The following is a 15,579-nucleotide window of genomic DNA, read 5'->3' as shown; positions in this document are numbered from 1 at the left end:
CCTCTTCTACTCCTTGCTGCATATGGGGTGTGGAGAAAAACATAGCAGATGAACAGGGGAACAGGCTGAGGGGTTGCCCGAGTTTCAAAAGTGCTGTAGGAGTTTGAAGCACCGATTTTAGCAGATGGCTTTTTCCTCCATGTCCCACAAGCTTCACTTGGGAACAACCAACAATTTGAAATTTATTCTACATTGTGATGGGGGAGGGTGTTGTGCAGCTTTGGTAGTTCAAAAGTCTTCATATCTGTTAGGAAATGAGTGAAAAATTAAAAATAGTCTCTGCTTTCAAAGCTGAGTGCCTATTTTACCTGTGTATCAATTTATCTTTCTTATGTGGAGACACACTTGTGAGCTGCAACTCTGCTCTGAAATTACTTCAGCTTTTCTGCTTTAAGGCAGTCGCAAGCCTCAGTCACAACAATACCAATTGTTAAAAAAAATCTGTAAATCAATAATATCACTTCTGCTCCCACCCATTTTTGAAAGCCCGGGACATGGGACATGCATATATTTTACTCGGTAAAATAGTCTAATTGCTGGTTGTTTGGTTAATTTGGGTAGCAAAAATAAACCACCAAAAGTAAAGATGAATGAAACAGCTAAGATAAAACCAAGGCCAAACAAACATTGACAACAACAAACTACGTGTCTGGAAAAGGGTAACTCCTGCTCTGGGAGTCATTCTGGGTGGTCGAGGCTCTGTCTTAGCCCACAGCAGGACATGGGTCCCAGGGCATGGGGCTGCTGGACTGCAGGACAGCAGAGGTGACCACCAGCCCCCTTTCCTGCTGCCTCCCCTCTGCCCTTCTTGCTCAACTTATGCCCCCACCATGTCTTTAGACAGTTCATTTTGCCTTTTTCAGCGCAAACATTGGTCTACTGATAATATTTTGATCCACCCAGAACAAAAAAAAGCAGCGAAAACTATAACAAGCTCTCAGGCAATCCCATCCCCTTTACTGATCTTTATACAGTGGATTGGTAAAACCCTGCTACTTGTCCATATATCTCACTCTCCATTCAGTCCCTCAAGACTTGTAGACAAAGTGGTGTCTTGTACCAACAAATGACAGCAGGTTCGACTATGCTGTCTCCATAAGTATTTCCTTTCATCAGTTCTTATTTTGCCATATATCAGTATTTTATTAAATGTCCTCTTATCCTTTGCCATAGAACAAGGTGAATAGAAACCTTCTGATCTTCTTCTTTGGGACCATTTATTATTTCATAAGATTTTGTCATGTCTCCCCTTATTTATGTCTCCCACAAGGTAGTCTGTCCTGGGATAACAGACTGCTCCACCAGTGTTGCTGACGCAGTCATTGCCAGAGAGAACCAGAAGCCTCCTGTCATAATTCCTTTGTGTGAGATCTGCAGCCAGGGTCACAGACCCATTAGGCAGGCTTGGCTTAAGGCAACTGGGGCCTGAGCCTACCACAGTGAGCCTTCTCCCAGCCCTCCCAGTCTGGCTCGTGCCCTTCCCCCTCGCTCAGCTCCCCATGGAGCTCTTCTTCCCCAGACAGATGATCCCTTCCTGTCGCCTCCCTGGGATGGACTTCTTCATTTTTCCTTAGCCAGCTCCCCTGGACAGACTCTTGGTTTCTCACTGACTTGTGCTGTTGAGGTTTCTTGGCCGGGGTCCCAGGGTTCCTGCCTTAATCCATAGCTTCAAAGAGATTTGGATAAGTCTGGATAAGCTTCCAAGTCTCTGGATGCTTATTCAAAGTGCAAGGCTGGGGGAAAGGGGGAGCATCCCTGAAGGAAGCCAGAGACCATCTATGTACAGTCAAATGACTTTTTTTTTCTGAATCAGAGATACTTCCCCAAATCCCTCAGCACCTGTGTGTCAAAATCTGCATTTACTTTAGTGAAAAAACAAATCCTGGCCTCGGCATCCTGAAACAAAATGCCTGGGCATTTAGACACACAGATGGGCCAGCATCTCACCAGGGTGTCTGTTGCAGCATAAAAAGCTGGGATTCCTTCTTTCAGGAGAGCTTGGGCATGTTTACATACCACTGGGTATTTTAGGGGTGACTCACTACAGAATTCCCATTTGAAAACAAGAAAGAACAGAGTTTTGAAATAAAGTGCACTGAGAAGGTAAGAACACAGCAACAGATCACAAAAAAATGTGAGGCTGGATTCTCCAGCCTGCAGGAGTCCTGCTGGGCTGCAGTATGGGGGGGATGGTCCTGACTGAGCACAGGAGAAGGGTGAAGCAGTTGTAGGAGCTGGGCCCAAAAGGAAATGTCTTCTGTACTATCCATCCTCCTCCTCACTTCTGATGTTGTGGATGGACTGAGAAAGTGCCATTTGGAGCTATTTCTGCATGTGTTTTGCATGGCTGTGGTCCTGGTTTTAAGTCACTGGCACCTGCCATGAAGCTAGGCATGTTCCCCCAAAATTAGAATCAGATTTTAGCCCCTCTGGAATCAAAACCAGCATTTGCTCAAACCACAATTGCTCCAGTCCTTCCCATTAGGCCCTCAGCATTCAAGATACATTCATTCATAGTTTAGTTTCCTGCTCTGAACATGTTTGCTTTGGGAAAACTGATCTTTATTTTCCATCTAAATGAAGCCCAGTTGTGTCATGTCCACCAAAAGAACAATCTGGCTCAAAGCAGCTTTAAGAAAACCACTATCTGATGTCAGTAAATCTATGTCTATGCCATAACTGCTTTAAGTCAGGAAGCAGTGGGTGTGCTCAAAACAACACATAAAGATAAAAGATTTCCAGTGCCAGGAACGTGGATGTATTTTGGAAGAAAACACGGGGGGCATTATGTGCAGGAAGAGATGAAAACATGCATCAGCCTGTGGAGCCTGCCAGGGCTGCAGCTCACACACGCCGGCTCTCCGGGGAAGCCACGTCTTCAGATGGAGAGACGGAGGCACCGCAGGGTCCTGTCCTTGGCACACAAACAGAGGGAATGGCTGCTGCTTTAGTCCTTTCTTTGTCTTGCAGCAGAGCAGTCTGTATTCCTCTGTCCTCTAGGAGCTGAAGGAACACATCAGAGAAGAGATCCCTGCCTCTTCTCTTTTCCAGGGATGGATGTTGAACAGTTCCTGGAGGTGGGAGAGGATTTGGCCATCTGGCCACGTTGCACTCCTGGACTCCCATGGGGATCTACTCTCATCCTCTCCTGAGCAGAAAGGGTGTTGCCACAACCAAACCTTTACATGCTGGTCACACTTTGACCCTGTAATAACCCTAGAAAAGCCATTACAACAGGTGATGCTGGAATAATTCCATCAAGGCCAAGGATATTTCTATCCCTTGCCCAGAATGTGTAAGTTGGAACGGAAGAGAGATCATTGCTCTCTGTTAAAGGTATACCTGGTTATCAACCTACTTCTACATCTTATTGCTAGTTTTTCTTTTATTTACAATGCAGAAAAAAAATTAAAACACACACCAAAAAAAGAAGAAAACTAAACAAGACCAAAATAATAATAATATTAAAAAAAAAAACCCAACCAAACAAAACAAGTAAGTATACATCCACTGGAGCAGTCTTCTTTTCCAGGAGATACCATGAGGTACCACACTTACAAGAAAGAGAATCAGTCCTCTGACTGGTTCCTTGATTAAAAGCCATAACTTTTTTCAAGCCATGATCATGTGCAGGGCAGTAAGTAACCAGTTTAGAGGGTATTTTGATTCAGAACGGTAGGCACATCACCTCTATCTTTTATTCTCAATGCTACTTACACAGCTTCTTTCATCCCAGAGTATCCTAGAGCTACTCCTATAGTAAAGGGTAGCAACCTGAGTTCTACAGTCCATGTATTTTGTCTGCCACTGGCCTTCCTCAGACAACTTTTGTCCTTCTTCACAGTTGTTTTGGGAGGGAAGCAGAAGGCACAGGGAGAGCTGCAGCTCTCCTGCCACCCCTTGCCAGAAGGGAAAAGGCAGTGGCGGAGGGCCGCAACAAAGGGCATTGCTTTAGCTTGGAGAGTCTGTGTCCCACGCTGTGTCACTGAGAGGCTGCATGGTGTTAGCAGGCTGTGGTGGCAGTGTGGGAGAGACTGCACCTTCTCTTGCTCTGGGGAAATGGATGTCCCAGCAATGTTCCCAGGTCACCCCTTAGGACACAGCCATGATTATATGCAGACTCTGTCTTTCAAACGGTGGATGGACATGGTGGCGCTTATGAGAAACCACTGAAATCCTGTCCACAGTAAATATATATATTTTAAAAATTTCATTATCAGAATAACGGTGGTTTTGTGTGATTGTTGTACATACTTCTTGTCTCTAACGCAAGTGATAAAGGCTTTGGGCAAGAGCCTTCTGTGCTTGCTCTCTCCTACTCCATGTCCAGATCTGCCTGTGAAACCAACTGCATAAAAAAATAATGGATTCAGACAGGCTGGTCCCAGAGCATCATGCTATAGCCAGCATCTCTGGAGGAAGACTGAAAAGCAAAAAGGTCTTTCTGGGCACAGCACCTTCTCTCTGGCCTCCCTAAGGTTACCCATTCCTTGCTGCTAAGCAATTGCGTTTCCAAAGCCAGAGAAAATAAGTTATGCATTTAGAGACACTTATGCAACCTGAACAATCCAGCATAATTCTAGTGAGCACCGCCACAGTAGTGACTGCTGCCAGGTGTCCAAACAGAGGAATTAACAAGCACAAGAGAGCAGAGCTCATGGAAGCAAGGGCAGGCAGTATGTTAAGACACAGAACTAAGCCTGACTAAGCCTGGCTCTTCCCTAAGAGCGAGAGCAAAGCAGTGTCCCCTGGAGCCTTCTAATGCTGAAGCTTACAATAATAATGAAATCTCCATGGGCCCAAATGAGCCTCCCACACACATCTTGGGTAGGAGCTTACCACACAAGGAGTCCTGCTGAAAATTATGGGCTGTGTGTGGATTACAAGACGCTATTTAGAATAACTGAGGGTGACCTTGCAGATATTTTCCCATTGTTGCTCCCATTGTCCATTCAGTATACCTGGCTTTTGGTTTAACTGTGTCTCTTCATGAAGGAAATGAAACACAGGGAAGGAGAGAGAGGGAAACATTTATATGGAGAAGCACGGTGTAATGGCTGAAGCAGAAGACTTGGTGTCCAGCCTTGGCCCTCCCATTGACTCCTGTTATCTGGATGCAGTTATCCCATCTCAGCTCTGCCATCCATCTGTCAAGCAGAGCCTGTCAGTCGGGCATCTTGTGTGATTTCATGTCACTACGGTGACACAGGGCTGGAGAGGATCTCCCAGGTTCCCACTGCCCGTGCATCGCTCCGTGCGGGTACAGCCCCTGAGAGGGGTGATGTGGCTGTAGCTGCGAAGCAGGCAACAGCAGTGGCCTTTTCCTGTTTGCTTTATTCCCAGGGGCTATTTCTGGGCTGGAGGGAGGCTGCACTGTGATGTCAGTGTGTAAACAGGGAGGTGAGTGTCGTCAGGGCTCGGGGGGTGGAGATGAAGGCACGTCTGGCTCCCCGGAGCGGGGAGCAGGAAAAAAATCAGCTCAGATAAAGAAGCACAAGGGAAATGGCAGTGGAGCCACAGAGGAGGCGGCGGAGGGGGGGGGAAAGGCTGCCGTCCCCATGCAAATCGTTTGGGAAAACAGTGCACCGCCCTCCGTTAATTCGCCTGATTAAAACCGCATTAGTTTGTACGTGTCAGGGACAGGCAGCTGTTTTCAAGGAAGCCCTGGCTCCACCAGGTCCTTCCTCGCCGGGCAGCGGCGGCTCTATCTGGAGGTAAATGTCAGCGAGGCGCGGAGCTCGCCGGCGCTTGTCCTCCTCCTGACAGGCCCTGGCCAATGTCCTGCTGCTGAGGGTCGTGGTAATTTACGTCCCTTCTGTGTACATTAACTTATCTGCAGCAGAGCTGGCGGGGCTCTTTCAGCCAGGCTGTCTCCTCCGCAGGCTGGGAGACTTTTCCTGCCTGTGGGACCAGGAGCGGGGACCGGCTGCGCGCCCCTGCCAAGTTCCTGCACCGGACCAACAACAACAAAAGCGCCGTGGAGCCCGCGGCGCTCGCCCAGACCCCCGGCATCGCCCGCGCCCCTCGGACCGCGGGGGACACTCGTGTCCTGCGGGCCCGTGCGCCCGGGGACAGGGGAGCCAGGCGGCCGCCGAAATCCGGGCACTCGGTTGTAAGCCCCCCCGCCCTGCCTGTCCTCCCTGTTTCTATTCTGCTGTTGCTGCAGCAGCTGAAATGGTTATTTATTATTTGCAGCTCCCCCGGGGCTCCTTTCCCACCCCTCCTCCCCTGCCCCCATGGAAGCAAGCGAGAAGCCTTATTACAGGAGGCAGATACTTCCCACTGGGCTGCATATTTTGGCTGGGGTGACTATATCCTTATGCTTTGTCCAGGAGGGATGGTAACACGCAGGTACGCTGCTATCGGCGGCAAGATCACTCTTTGCCTGAGGAGACGAGTGCCAGGCATGAAGGCACCATCTCAGTTTTCCTCTGGGTATTACGTTTTCCCTACAGCAGGGTATTCTCTCACATCTATTTAATAAGTTTCTCTGTCATCCCAAAGTGCACAACTGAACACATTTAATCATCCAGCAGCTCCAAGGAGGTTTCCTTGATTTGAAAGTTTTGGGGGCCATTACATTCGGATTCACTTTTTGTGTGATTATTCCCTTGGGAATCAACGAGGCCTTATTGGAAACCAGAAAGGATGAAGCAAACTCTGCCTGTCTTTGACTGGGTTAGGTGAGGTTGTCCATTATCATTACAGAACTCACAAAAATACTGAGAGCAGAAAGAAGCAGTGGCAAAGACCACATTGTGGTTAGCAGCCTGAACCCACACCAGTTCAGCTAGAAAGTGTTGATCTGCCAACCTAATTGATTGTAGGAAAGAGAGGAAAAAAGAGTTGATATCTGTAACAATATCAGAAAATGTGCCCTTTGCAGTCTTTCAAGGTCTCCTGAATGACCCCCATCAGGTGGCTTGCTTTACTGGATGCAAAGGACCACTGTTGTATCAGATTGTATTAGAAAGCCACCAACAAACTTCCGAAGTGCCACAATAATGTGAACAACCACAAATTACCTTTCTTCTTCACAAGGATTGAAAACTGTGTCTGATTAGGAGCTACTGGCTTGATCCTCCCACCATGTGCTTTACATGTACCTCTCAGCCTAGTGATGTCTGGGTGTAGCTGGTAGGTACAATAATGAGTGTGAGGAAGAGGATGGGTTATTGTGTTATGTTCCCAAAGCTCTTGGTGAGGATTAAGCTACTCAAAATAATAGAATATTAAAAAAAAAAAAAATCAGTATTATGGCTACAGGCTGTATATCCCTGTTCTAGTTCTCCTCAGAAGCTGCAGGTCACCCTTTACCAAGGGTAAAGCTGTGACGAGATGAACCTCGAATCAAGGGACAGGACTCACAAGAGGAACTGTGAAATACAAGACCTGTATTTACTGCTGAGAGTCAAATGCCATGCATCTCAGACCCTTGTTGGGAGACATTGAAAGATGACTTGTGGCTTAGCGGGTGGCTAAGAATGCACCGAGTTTTTAGGTACATCTATAGCCCAAAGTTAGGTGCCTACAGCATCTCAATGAGGCATGTAGAGAGCATTAAGCATCTCAGTTCTGGAGCTACCTCACCTAGTTAGGACAAATACCCAGGAGAGGACTTTGATTTAAGCTCTGCACATTTAGAGCTTAAGCCATAGTTTAAAAGGGAAGATCCTATGTTCATCTAAAAGATGAGGGCCATTTTCTGAATACAGTCCTTTTTTAAAAAGCTTTAGGGCAGTGGCAACAGCAGTAGAACCATGTTTGGAGTTATCATTCTGGATATTTACACATTTTTATGTTGAGTATTTCTTGTATCAAGCGCTGGACCCTGGTTCTTCTTCCTTGGGCCACTCCATAACCACTGGGCAGGTACCTCATTTTTCTCCTCACCTCTATATTGGGAAGGTAGCTAAATTTCCTTCTAATTTAGGTCCCTCACTGGTTATAAAAATAAAAATTATCAAAATTTTCACTACCAGATGTTTTACTACTTATCAAATGGAAGTTTCCATTCCTCCAGATACAGTGGTTTTTTTCTCACGGCAATATTTTCCTCCCATCTCCCACCAAGATTTGGTCTCAGTCTTGCTGGAATGAACAAGTAACTCAGTAATTTACGTAGATAGGGAAGAATTCCTTTGGATATTACCAGAAAAGATGTGTCACTCCTCAGATTTCACATTGGTAATAAATACTGGAAGTATAGATGAATTAATTAGGATGGAATTCATCAATCTATCTTGCCATTTGCAGTGTATGGCAGCACCTGCCCTAGGCACTCAGCTTTCAGACAGGGACCTGTACATGAGAACAAGCTCTCACCAAGGGTAGCCTTCATGACTTTTTTTCCGTAACTTCATGGAATTCCCATGGGAGAAAGAAAAAGACTGGATTGTAGCTTGAAGAATTCTATTCACCAGAACTACTTTGTGTTTAGTAAAGATCCTAAGGCTTGATATGATATTTGTGAAGTTCACTATGATAAAGACTGTGCTGTTTACCCCATTTTGACTGAAATCTCACAAATCTCTTAAAAATTCAGGCTTTGCTTATAGACTTTCTTTTTAAATATGGCTCAGTCAACACACTGAAGTGAAGCCTCCACAGGATTTTCCACATTTTGATCTAAAGGTGATAACACAAGAGATTAGGGTTTTTTGTGGAAAAGTTGACAGCTTTTTTCCATGTGTAGGACTCTCATTGTCAGAGTTTTCTGCTGAGACAACACAAACACTTGAATTGTGAAGCACATCCCTTCCTTCAAGCACTTCCAAGTCATCACTTGCCTGTGAACACTTCTGTGTTTAAATCTGGCCTTATGAGTTTTACAGATGGACAGGAACAAGGGGTGTAGGATGAGGGAGACCCAGAGCCAGAACAGAAATAGAAGGAAATGACCAGCTTGGAGTCAAAGCAGACATGGATACGTGTTTCTCTCTGGAAACCACTAGAACACATCGAAGAACAGATTTAATCACGTACAACTGAGTGTGAGCAAGTGTCTCTTGAGTGCTTCTCTCCTGAAACTCCAGAAGAGATTTCAAAATAGCTCTTTTTTTTCTGCCTGAGCATCACACAGTCTTTCTGACTGTCTTTCTTATGACAAAAATCACTGCCAAGACATAAGTACAATGTTATGCATAGGACATAACTTTACAGCCACTTGATGCAAATAATTTTTGTTAAAGAAGAGCAACAGAAAAGAGCTAACAACCTTGCCTGTTTGACATAAATGTTTCCATGTATTTAAGTCTTACAATGAGTCTTAGAAGAAGAGCAACTAGGGTAAGCTAGAAATATATAGAAATGTATAGATCTAAATATCTCTGTGTTCCAGATAAAGTATAAACGTTACTGCAAATATGTAGTGCCAACACTGTCTATTCTTCCAGTTAAATCAAAACTCCTGTTAGGTTCTGTTTTTAGTTCTTACAGCTGTGCCTCCCAGAATCATGTGATTTTATGACAATCTCAATTTTTCCGTCTTCATGTTTGCAATGGAAATCTTGAAAATATGTTCCTGTGGGCTGCTGTATCAGGATGCAGGGGAACAGGCCCAGTCTAACAATACTTAAAAATATCCTGATGCTTAAGAGAATGTCACAATTTGGGTTAGAATGTCACAATAAGGTTAGAAATATCATGATGCTTAGTACCATTTTCTGTTAAATCATGAGTGTCCATGAAAGTTCATCTCCTGCCTACAGGCAGCAGCAAGGGAATAAACTGAGCAACCCACATGTTCTCTTCTCATCCTGTCTATGATGTTGGGAGTCATGAATATCCCTTGATCAAGTCACACACAGGATGAGATACTAGAGGACTGATTGTTACCCTTTGATTCCTTGTTTTCATTTTACTATAACAGACCCTTATCTTTGTCAAGCAAGAGCGGGAGTTCTTCCATTGGCACACACACAGCAGAGATCTCTTTGGCTCTGACAGGGTCTTACAAGCTTTTCCCGCCTGTCAATCTTGACCCAGATGTATTTGCACAGACCTGTTGATTTTGCACACAGTACCAGTTGAAATTTGAAACTTTCCAAAAATCACACAAAGAAAAGAACATTTCTGTCTGTAGTACTTTTATGGCAAGTTTCACAAACCCTTCCAACAGTGTTTGTAGTTGAAACATTGGCAGCTGGTTCTTTTGTCGTTTTCTTTTCTCTCTCTCTTTCTTACAGTGACATTGCCAAGCTGTGTCCTAATCTGGTGGGCACTGGGAAAATGAAACAAAAAATAGTTGAAGGGCTTCTGGTAAACTTGAATCTTTCTGAGTCAAGGATGTGTGCTGTGAAGCAGTCAGAAATCCAAGAGCTCTCTCCCAGTGCATGCACTTTGCCATCGAGGGGGCTAAGTCATTTCTTTTGAAGAAGGCTCTATTTTGATGGGCAAGACACCAGAGGGTGACGTAAACCTCTAAAGATGATTACTTGGGTCCTGTGTCCGGCTTAGTCTCAAAAAAACCGCCTTGAAAAATGTTTGGAGCTGCTGCTCTTTTGTCTGTCAGCAATGAAAACAAGGGAGGTGTTACTGGTCACAAAGCAACTGAATAAAATGGCAGGCATTGTGCTAGGAAAAAGTTCCCTATGATGTTTGCTTGTCCTCAGTACAGTTAGTCCTCCATTTGTTCTGTGGAGGTCTTCAGACAGAGGTGCCAGCTTGGGAGACGCTTCATCAGATCTCAACCTCGTTGTGTGCACTTTGTCTTTATCTGATGCTGTGAGTTGAGTGCACTCCTCAGGGTGCTGGTGGTCCTCAAGGCTGTCACCCACATGGGGCTGGCTGAACAGGCCTCTGGCTGCTCTTTGTAGCTGCTAACGCACATTTGGGAATGACAGTGATGCCATGTGCTTTCCCTCAGCATCTTGGGCAGCTGCATCCACATGGGCACAGAAGCCAGCGAGGGTCTGCAGTAACCCTCTGCACAAGCCCCTTTGCAATGGTCTGAAGATTTTGACAGTCACTTAATGAGCCTCTTGGTGGTCTTGTCCTTTTGATAATGAGAGAAAGAAAAATAGAGAAATTGAAACATTGCTGAGATTCATCATGTGTCATAAACCTCTAATCTTAATCTCGGTCTTTTCAACCAATAAGCCTTGATTCCTCATATTATCCTCCTATGCCTGCCCACCATTCCCGTTCCCAGAACAAAGCCCCCAAATTCCCATCACTCTTGTGGCAGAGCACCAAGATCAAACTAATCATCTGAGAATTTTTCCACTTTCCCAAAATTGTTCAGAATGTGACAATAGCTGTACATAACAAAACAAAGTCATACTCATGCTAAAATGCTGGCGTTAAGGTTTATTTATACTATTTTATTTTGTACACACTCCAATATTACATTTGTCATGGGAGTGTCTGAGTCTCTTGCAGTGATGCATTCAGAAATGTCTCCCTCTTCCAACAGCAGAAAGTGTGTAGGGGAAGGTAATATAGAAATAGACACAAAGACAGATGCAATACAGAAAGCGTCACTGGTACCAACAGTGTAGATCAGCTTTTGGAGAGGTCATTTAATTCCCTGCCACTGGTCAAGACCTGAAAAGTCCCTGCTTTCTGTACAGTTTTCCCTTTCTTATTAAAGGCCCTGTGAAAGGGCCTTTGACCACAACTTTTGTCCCAGAGCTTAATTGCAGGCCTTTTTAGGCTCCCCACTCAGGCCAAGAGGACATAGAGATAGTTAATAAAACCATAATCTTGATTCAAATCCTGATTGGACACCATTCAAAGGAGTAGAGGACAAATATGAGAAATCTGGAATAGCCTCAGCTGTTGAGAAAATGCAGGACCAGTTTCTGCACACGTTGATTCACTGAAGGCTTTCTGCACTGCTGTAGCCTGGCCAGGAAGTGGCACAGGCATGAATTACTGGAGCCAGACTAATGACTGTCAGAGTGGGAGAAAATATCTTGAACAGCTCCAGACAGAACTGATCATTACTCTTGCTAAACCTCTTCAATAAGGCTCTATATAAGAATAAAAAAGAAAGTAAAATACCCGACACATTACTGAGGAGACCTGTAAGGAGCATGACCTGCCATGGAGAGAAAATCAGAAATGTTAAGGCAAAGCACAACTTCCAAGGAGATGTAAAGTAAAAATGAGGCATTATTCTATATTGATCCAATTTGGTTCTTTTTTATTTTGGCCTTCACTAAATAGAATCAACTGTAGACCAATGCTGACTGCAGTTAACACCGCTGGCATAAAACTCATTTGTCAAAAATTGTAATACACCATTAGTCAGGGGTAAAGTAGAAAATGCCAGATTGTTACCTCTTATGGAGTTAGATATTATCAAATAGGTTTCACTTGATTAAATTCACTACAACAAATTTGGACTCAGTATCAGTGATCCAAAACTCCAGATAGATGGATGGAGTTGTAGAGTACCAGAAAAGAGCATATATAGCTTTTATTTTTAATAAGGAGAAGTCCATGAGCCATGGCCTATCTTTTTTATTTTAATTTGCAGAAAAATAATAGAGTTCAATACTGTACATATATACTATTGCCATACATATAGCCAGAAGATCAGATGACAATCAGACTACTTGGGAGATAATAGCTGCACAAGAACACGGTTTTGTCAAACAAACACTAGCACTTTTAAGCCTAACTCAATTTTCCTCTCTAGCAGGATATGGGTCTTTGTGAGCTGATGTCATATATCTGGTTGCTAGGAAGGCTTTTGACGCTGTCTCATGTGACAGTTTCCTAAGGAAATTATAAGAAAACATGAGCTCAAAACTATTGTGAGGCCACTTGGAAAACTTTACTTAGCAGGTAGCTGGAAACCGGTCATTTGCCAGACTGCAAAGTTTCTTCGTAGTTCCACGGGGGTTCCATCTTGGGTCAACATTTTTATTAAAAGCTTGGAAAATTTCAGAAAGGATTTCTCACTTCTTTGGAGAATCTGGAAACATTTGGGAGGTTAGATTAGAATTCAATGAAGAAGCAGTGCTTAAAATAAAATTATCAGAAAGGACTAGAGTAAAGTACTACACCTAGAAAGACATTTTCTGCCAAAATGCAAGTGCAGGGAAGAACTGAATAGGCAACAGTTCTTCCAAAACTGAACTAGAGAACGTAGGGGACCACACATTAAGGGTGAGTCAATTTTATGACATTAATGTAAAAAACTCACGTAAATGATGGGGATTTGTAGAAGAAAATATTTTATTTAAGACTAAAAGAAATCCCTCCATTCTGCTTAGCATCTAGAAAGCATCTGTAAAGAACTGTGCCCATATTGAACAGACCATTCAAAAAAGACTTGGACAAACTGGGAAAAGTCATGAATAATCAGAGGTTTAGACAACATGAGTTATAGAGAAAGAATGACAAAAATATGGGCTTGTTTAGTCCAGAGGGAAGATGTGATAATACATTTCAAATATATAAAATGCAGCTGCAAAGAAAGAGTAAAAATGAAAGTCCTTTCCATCCATTAGATAGATAAAATGAGAAAATGTTAGCAGAAATTGCAGTGTGGGATATTTTTCAAGGATAAAATGAACATTTTCAAATGGCAGGGGCAGTTAAACACTGGCACAGAAGGCTAAAACTACTGTGGGCTAGGGATGGTTAAGAATTTTGTGTTCCTCTCTTGCAGTCCGATCGCAAGGCTCATATCCTCTTTCAGTTCAGTGGTGCCTAAGGTTCTGAAAACAATCAGGAACACAAGAGCACCCTTAGTGCATGGGAGTGACTGGTTCATGCCTCCCACCAAGAGAAGCCCAACTCATACCAGCTCTTCAAAAAAGCTTCTTTCTCTCAGTATCTTCTGGATCATGATGGGTTTAGCTTTCAGCCAAAGCCTTTTTAGTGCTAATCTATGTACTGCTCTCCTCCAGAAAAAGTCACCTTGCTCACATTAACCAAACAGTAGGACTGTGCAACAAGAAGGTGCATCAGAACTATCTGGGTGCTCCGAGGCGGCACATCATCTGACTGGCAGGAAGATATTGAACAGCAGAACAGAGAGCATTGATCCCTGGGGGACTTGGTAAGTGCTGCTGTCTTCCAACAGCAGAAACATAGCTTTCTATACCTGGCAGTCACTGGCATCCCTTCAAGAGGGACCTGGCCATTTATTGCATTACCCTGTCCCCCTGTTAACACTCTGAAGTGAAAGAGGAGTATCTTCAGGTCAAGAGTGTAAAATGTTGAAGAAAGAGCCAGGAGGATGAAAATGGATAGCTGTTTTCTATCTATTGACAAGGAGAGATCATCTGTCAATGCCACTAAAGTGGCTTCACCTAAGTGTCCTGGCCTCAATCTGAATTGTGCCATCTCTCACACTTATTAATACCCCTACATATTGAAATTGAATTGAAATATGTACAGGCCATATTTCATCTTCCCGTCAGATACTGGCCTGAACAAAAGGACATCTGTTCTGATATACAGTATGTCTATAGACAATGTATGCTGTGTACTTCTTTCTCCCCACTGGATGGTTAGATTTTTATAGAGAGTAGATGTTCCAACAAAACTTATTTCAGAAGCAACATATCTCCCATCTCTACAGGGAAATTGAATTATCCTGTTGGAAATAGAGATGAACTTAATTATCCAATAAGTGAATGCCAACACTGAAATCTTTGTAAGCACTCCTAGGTAATTCCTTTAAAAAAGAGAGATCCATTACACCCTAACCTGCACTTTGTCACCAGTGTTGTTCCACTGTCAAGGTAAAGAACTGAGGAATGTCCGCAGACTTGTTATGACATTAATCATATTAAACAAGTTATGTGAAAAACAACTGCAATTAAACTGTAGCAATCAAAGTCATAGGAAGCATTTACATTTTGGAAGACCATAAAGTGGTATGTTTTACTTAGAAATAACAAAGGTTGTGTCAATCTGTAAGACAGGAGCTATATACACACCCTTCCTGAAAACTATCCCTATCTTGGGCAGAATTTGTCTGCATCTCCAGTGAAGAGTCAGAGAGTTCAACAAGGAACTAAAAACTTGACCCTGGCACATAGTGGTATAACCTCTTCAGACTCTAATGAATTATAAACAATCCAAACTTATCTCCCAGCATCCACTTCTCATGTGGCTACCAGAAAAATGCCCAGCAAATAACCAAGGTAAATAAATGTTAGGCTCCTTGTGCAGAACTATAATGCCTCCCAAACTGCTATTTCACCACTGGGAATATTGATGGGCTGACATGAATCACTGATTGCAGACACATCTGCGCTGAGGAAAAAAGATTTTTTTCCTCCTCAGGGTCTCACATTTCTACGTGAGAAGTCTGAATGGTGAAGTCAAGGTTCCTGTCCTAATCTGGGGTTGCTTAGGAGCTCCAGAGAGCTCGGGTTTGTACTTAGGGCAAATCAGAAAACGATACTATGCCACCCCACCCAAGTCCTCCAAGACAACCAAATCCTCCCAGACTTTTAAAGCATTCAGACCTTGGGCATAATATAATTTATATTTTGACTATAAACCTTCCATGACTATACACAGCAAAATCATTGTCAGAAATACCAGACCTCTAGCTTCCAGTTGTGAAGGTGATCACCAAGTATGACTGAGAAGTGCTTCATATATTCT

The sequence above is a fragment of the Corvus kubaryi genome, unplaced genomic scaffold, assembly GCF_017639235.1.
Source record: "Corvus kubaryi isolate FWS band 111438036 unplaced genomic scaffold, C.kubaryi_AGA036_p1.0 132, whole genome shotgun sequence".
Taxonomy (NCBI): Eukaryota; Metazoa; Chordata; class Aves; order Passeriformes; family Corvidae; genus Corvus; species Corvus kubaryi.
The sequence above is the reverse complement of the archived record's forward strand: the minus strand, read 5'-3'. Positions refer to the sequence as shown.